The 6,649-nt window shown below is 42.9% G+C and overlaps 1 pseudogene; it reads left to right on the top strand.

The window, feature by feature from the left end:
* The first annotated feature begins 300 nt into the window (after nucleotides 1–300).
* Nucleotides 301–1,351, top strand: LOC100597201 (annotated as a pseudogene).
* The last annotated feature ends 5,298 nt before the right edge of the window (nucleotides 1,352–6,649 follow it).

The raw sequence follows: 6,649 nt of genomic DNA, 5'->3' as shown, positions 1-6,649 counted from the left end.
TTTTATAAAAGCCAATAAAGATATTTCAAAAGTAAAACTATAGGCTGATTTTACTTATGGATATAGGTGTAAAAATTCTAGATAAAATATTCACAAACCAAACGCAGTATTACATTAGAAGAATAGATATTGGTGTGACAGTTGGAGCTGAGGAACCCCAGCAGTGTCTTTGCATTCTCCACTCTGGCTGGTGGGTGAAGAGATGGCCTGAAGAGTGGCTGGTTGCTGCAACAGAGTGCTATGTTGAAGCTCTGGAATAAGAATTGGTTTGACCTGTGGTCAGATGGTACCTGATCTATTATGATGACCAGACTCGGCAGAGTGTTGAGGATAAGGCCCACATGCAAGTGGAATGCCTCAACATCCCTACCGGGCAGGAATGTCTGGATAGTCAGCCTCTGGATGGAAAGTCAAAAGACTGCATACTGCCGGGAGTGGTGGCTCACGTCTGTAATCCCAGCACTTTGGCAGGTCGAGGCAGGCGGATCACTTGCGGTCAGGAGTTCGAGACCAGCCTGACCAACATGGTGAAACCTCGTGTCACCTAAAAATACAAAAATTAGCCAGTCATGGTGGCACGCACCTGTAATCCCAGCTACTCGGGAGGCTGAGGCAGGATAATTGCTTGAACCTGGGAGGTGGAGGTTGCATTGAGCCGAGATTGTGCCACTGCACTCCAGCCTGGGTGACAGAATGAGACCCTGTCCCCCCAAAAAAAAATGTATAAAGTATATATTTTGCATAATAAATAATATTTATATATTATATAATCATATTTAAATATAATATACATTAATATTAAATATGATTATATAATATATAATACTCTTATTAAAATATATATCATATATAATTTATATATGATATATATATATATATATATATATATATATATATATATATGGAAAAAGACTGCATGCTGCAGATTGTTTGCTCAGATGGGAAAGCAATTAGTCTTTGTGCAGAAAACACAGTGATTGCTTGGCCTGGAAATTTACACTCCAAGATTCCGGGACAAACACAGCCTGTGTGGGCTCCACAGTCATGACTGATGAGACACTTGTGGTTTCCCCCCCTCCACCACACACAGCCTATGCTGCACCAGCCACTGAGGAATAGGGCTGTGAGCCATACAGTGGTGTGTGCCTGCCAGGAACTCAAATTGTCTATGCTGCTAATGGACAGGCATATGCTGTGCCCTACCAGTACTCGTATGCAGGACTTTATGGACAGCAGCCTGCTAACCAAGTCATCATTCAGGACTGATATCGAGACAGTGACCTGGGCAGTGGGCATGTTGGCAGGAGTGGCCATGGTCATGGCCTTAGGGTGTCTATTCTTGGTCTTCTAGAGGCCGTAAGTTATTGATGTGCATAGCTCCTGATAACCCTGTGTGCAGTAACATGATTTACAGGGCGTTTCTGTTTGTCACAAATGTTTTTAATAATAATTTTAATCGTTCCTTTGAAAGTAGTGACGTCATAATTGTAACTAATCCACATAAGTACCACAGAGAAAGGTTTGAACTGTGTTATTTTTTTCTTTTTCCTTTTTTTTTTTTGAGATGGAGTCTAGCTCTGTCACCCAGGATGGAGTGCAGTGGCGCGATCTTGGCTCACTGCAACCTCTGCCTCCAGGGTTCAAGTGATTCTCCTGCCTCAGCTTCCCAAGTAGCTGGGATTACAAGCACGTGCCGCCATACTCGGCTAATTTGTGTATTTTTAGTAGAGATGGGGTTTCACCATGTTGGCCAGGATGGTCTTGATCTCCTGACCTTGTGATCTGCCCACCTCAGCCTCCCAAAGTGCTGGGATTACAGGCATAAGCCACCGCGCCTGGCCAGAACTGTGCTATTTTGTTCAAATATGGGCTCTCCAGGGGCACTGGCTCATTCTAGGACTGTCCTTACGGAGGTCTCGGAATACTTTATTTGAGCATAGCTGTTGTGAAAGGCATTTTCTTTTTAGAGTTAGGTGTAGGGCTTAAGGGATACTTTATTTTCATGTTATGCCAGTAATATAGTGCTGTATGCGTCATGAGTGATTGTGGCAAGAAAATCTACAGTTCCTTTCTGTTTAACTTTTTCAAGCCAAAGACCAGAACCGGATGCATGTTACCTTAGGAGCTGTGGATTGGTAAACTTCTGGTTACTTCTCCGAGGCTGTGATGTGAGAGCCCCCTGACCCGCCTTCTCGGTCTCCACAGGCCCCCAGCAAGGGTGACTCCTCAGGATGAGAGGGCACAGCCAGCCTTTGAAAAAACGATGCTTCAGAAATCTGCCTAACCCTAGCTTCTTCTTTTTCTTTCTTTTCTTTTCTTTTTTTTTTTTAAGACAGAGTCTCACTCTGTCACCCAGGCTTGAGTGCAGTGGCACGATCTAGGCTCACTGCAACCTCCACCTCTTGGGTTCAAGCAATTCTCTGCCTCAGCCACCCGAGTAGCTAGGATTACAGGCGCCCACCACCAAGCCTGGCTAATTTTTTTTTGTATTTTTTTTTTTTTAGTAGAGATGGGGGTTTCACTATCTAGGTCAGGCTGGTCTTGAACTCCTGACCTTGTGATTCACCCGCCTTGGCCTCACAAAGCGCTGGGATTACAGGTTTGAGCCACTGTGCCTGGCCCCTAGCTTCTTATTCTCAGGTTATTCTTGTATGCTTTTGGTAGCCATATTTGGAAAACATATCCCTCACTAGGAATTGATTTGAGCTTCTGAGTTTTAGGGTTTTATCCTTTAAAACTTGGAGAAGCCAGAACAATAACAAACAAGTGTGTGGGGGCAGATTTGCTTTATTCAGAGAGAGCTATTTGAGTGTGTGTCTGCCTGGGGTGTTTGCATTGCTGCCTCAGCCTCCTTATAGCCTATTTTTCTGCTTGTTGAGAGAGTAATATTAAAAGAAAGGTGGGGGAGTGGAAGGAGAGCCTTAGTTAGAGTGTTTTCATTTCAGGCCTTCTGAGAGTTGGACTGTGGGGGGATTGCTCTCTCTTGTCCCCCTGAAGGCCCACAGGAACGGGGCCCTGTGGCTGTCCACTGAGCACCAGGACAGACCGTAGCTGGGCAAACTCGGGTTATGGATGGGAAATGGGGCCCAGGGGCCCTCAGGACACAGGAACTGGCTCAAGGTACCACTCAGTCTGGCCAGGACCCCTGCCTTGCTTTTGTTCTTGATCTCTGCGTGATAGAGAAGCTTAGAACATGGAATTTTGAGCCCCAAAATGTGGGAGTCTCTGGAAAATCCAGTCCTGCCATTCTGTCCAATGCTCTTATTTCCAATATTATGAACTATGTATTTCAAATATTCACGTTTCTGTTGTTTCATGTTTTCAAGCTCTGAATTATTCTGGTTTTCTGTCCTGCATGCTTTAAACATGTGATTGTACAAAGGCAGTTTAGCGCAGTGAATATCTGCCCCACCCTCCATACGGTCCTGTTTTCCCTAACATACGTTCCAGGTAGCACAGACGTGTTATTTTGCCCGACTAGTTACACACATGCTGTCTTGCTTTGCTGCTCAGTCACTTCCCTCTGAGGCCAACTTACATAGGATTCCACATGAAGCCAGATGCCCGAGAAACCGAGTGGTGACCACAAGTCTGTTTTTATCGCCAGTCCTAGGGACTTGTTGACATGAGAATGTCTGTTCCCACCTGGAAGGATGTGTGTTTATCTGTCGTCTCTGAATAGATGCAACGTATGACAACGCTAGTGTCCATGGTTTAAAATGTCGCTTTGAGGATTTTCCATCCTGTATAATAAGAACGGCTTTGTTAAGATTATAATCGTTGTTAAAGCTGTATGTATGCTTTACTTAAAAACTGTGAACAGTTTTTCATGTTGCACTGGTGGTAATTTTGGACTTGGAATTACCGGGAGGGAATTACAGGAACCAGAGAGTATTGACTTTTGCAGCTGAAATGCTCTTGAAGCAGACGTCTCCCTGTGCCCCATAGCTGCTTCTGGATGAACTGGGGGAGATGTGGACTGAAGCTTGGGCACCCGTGTGTGTCCCCTCCCCAGTCCCCATCCCCAGTGGGGCCAGCCTCATTGGGCAGCCATAGTTGAGCCTGGAAATTCACGGTCATTAGTGATTTGATCCTGGTATGAAATGCATACTGGGGATAAGGTGGGCTCAGATATTTCATTTCTTTGGCCACAACTCCCACAGATGCCAACATTTTTATAGCCTCAGTATCTCAACGACGTCCTTTGTTTACGGTGCTACACTTAGTAATTCCAAGTCAAGAAGTGCGTGAGTTAGAAGAAACTTCTGTTCATTTTTGAGTAAGCATTTTACTTCCATGTGTCCTTTTTTTTTTTTTTTTTTTTTTTGAGACAGAGTCTCACTCTGTCGCCCAGGCTGGAGTGCAGTGGCACGATGATCTCAGCTCACTGCAAGCCCTGCCTCCCGGGTTCACACCATTCTCCTGCCTCAGCCTCCCGAGTAGCTGGGACTACAGGTGCCCGCCACCATGCCCTGCTAATTTTTTGTATTTTTAGTAGAGACGGGATTTCACCGTGTTAGCCAGGATGGTCTCGATCTCCTGACCTTGTGATCCGCCCGCCTCGGCCTCCCAAAGTGCTGGGATTATAGGCGTGAGCCACTGCACCCGGCCTCTATGTGTACTTTTAAATAATGATCCATACCTTGAAGAAGTTGGCCATTGACATTACTTGCATGCTAATCTGATTGTTCTTTTAGCTCTGTTCTTTTCATTCCTTGAATCAACTTCAGGGTCTTGGATATTAAAGAGAAGAGGGAGAACTGTGGTTAATATCTTGGATCATAATTTGTGAACAAGGCCAGACTTTGCCCATTTTAGGCCATCCAGGACTCAATGTAGCCACCTGGATCAGAAGAAGATTCTCAGTTGAGACAAAAATGACCCCAGTTTATTTTCCACATCAAGTTTTGATCCCGCGGAATATTTCTTTTTCCTTCCCTGTGTATATAGATACCAGCCATGGAATGCAGCTCCACTTTCTCCCCAGAACTGAACTTTTTGTGATTGCTTTCTGTCTCTAGTATTCTCTTGTGTCTACAGAACTGATTTTTTTTCCTACATATGCAAATTTTACGTTTGTAAGCGAAAATGTCAATATATTAACGTGTTAACCTTGGAGAAAAAAAAAAGAATAAATACCAAGATTAAGTAAATTTATTCTGGAATGCAAGAATTGTTCAATGTTTAAAAAACTATAAATAATAATCAATTACAGTAACAAATTAAAAGAGAAAACCTGCAAGATTATATTAATAAATATTTAAAAGTATGTGATAATTCAATATTCATTTCAGAGAAAAAAGCTACCTAAATATGATGAGATTTGCCAAAACCCAAAAGCAAACATCATACCAAGTATTATAGAACAAAAAAAGGTAACTGAATTAAAATGAGGAATAAGGCAGATACACTTGTTATCTCAACTTATTTATTACTCCTACATTGTTTTGGAGGCTCTAGCTAATGCAATAGAAGATGAGATTATTTGCTTAAATATTGAAAAAGGAAAGCACAATACTAGAATTAATAAGTGAATTCGGCAAGTCATTTGGACTTTCTGTTAATTGTCTTTTGCTGTTATTTATTGAATGATATGACATTGTAAGGAAATGTAAGTTTTATGTTTTTACACTAACAGATTTAAAAATCTTTTCCTTTAAATTTAGGATTTTGCATCTCTGCTTAGAAATGACTTCCTCATGCTTAGAAATGACTTCCCAGGATTTCTTCTAGTAGTTTTATGATTTTATGTTTAAACTTTTGATTCATCAGGAAGCTCCTTTTGGCTTGTGAGGGAAAATTGGGCCTAAGATTTATTTATCTTCAAAGTATTTTATTTATTACACAATGCACTTTCTCCCATTGATTTGAAATGCCAACATGGCATAAATTTCTAGAATGCAGCTGGGTCTGTTTCTGGACTCTGTACCTCTGTTTTCTTCTTTTGCAGTTCCAAGATATTTTAATTATCGTAGCTGCATTTTATGATTTACTACCTGGACGAGTGAGTTTCTAGGGAGAAATTGTCAGCATTTTAAATAGTGAAGGGAAGGTACTAGCAGGGAGGTTAGTGATGTTACACAAGGGTGTATTTATTTATTTGTTTTTAGAGATGGGGTTGTGCTTTGTTGGCCAGGTGGTCTTGAACTCTTGGCCTCAAGCAGTCCTCCTGCCTCCACTTCCCAAAGTGCTGGATTACAGGCAGGAACCACCATACCTGGCCAGAAGGTTGTATTTAGATGACAGATCCCTGAAGAGGTGGGTGGGTGATAAGGGAAGTGCAGGGGGTTGAGAGGGTAGTGGGGAATGGTTTTCAGGGCCAGGTTGGGGTGTTAGCCTTGACCAGGGGGAAGGGTACTCTGACACTGTGAAGAGACAGAGAGAGGGAAAGCTGGCATTAGCAAGATTACAGCCCTTCCAGGAGAAAGACCCTTCATCCTACTCCTAATGCTGGTCGTAGGTAGCCATATTTTGTGACTGTGAGTCCCTGTCCATCCCAACCATCCCCGATTAAATCAGGAAGGCCCTGTTACCAGAAAGCGGTCCCCATCCAGACCCCAAGAGAGGGTTCTTGGATCTCGCACAAAAAAGAATTCAGGAAGAATCCACAGAGTAAAGCGAAAGCGAGTTTATTGAGAAAGTAGAGGAA

This window comes from Nomascus leucogenys, chromosome 4, assembly GCF_006542625.1.
Source record: "Nomascus leucogenys isolate Asia chromosome 4, Asia_NLE_v1, whole genome shotgun sequence".
NCBI classification, from domain to species: domain Eukaryota; kingdom Metazoa; phylum Chordata; class Mammalia; order Primates; family Hylobatidae; genus Nomascus; species Nomascus leucogenys.
The sequence above is the reverse complement of the archived record's forward strand: the minus strand, read 5'-3'. Positions and strand labels throughout refer to the sequence as shown.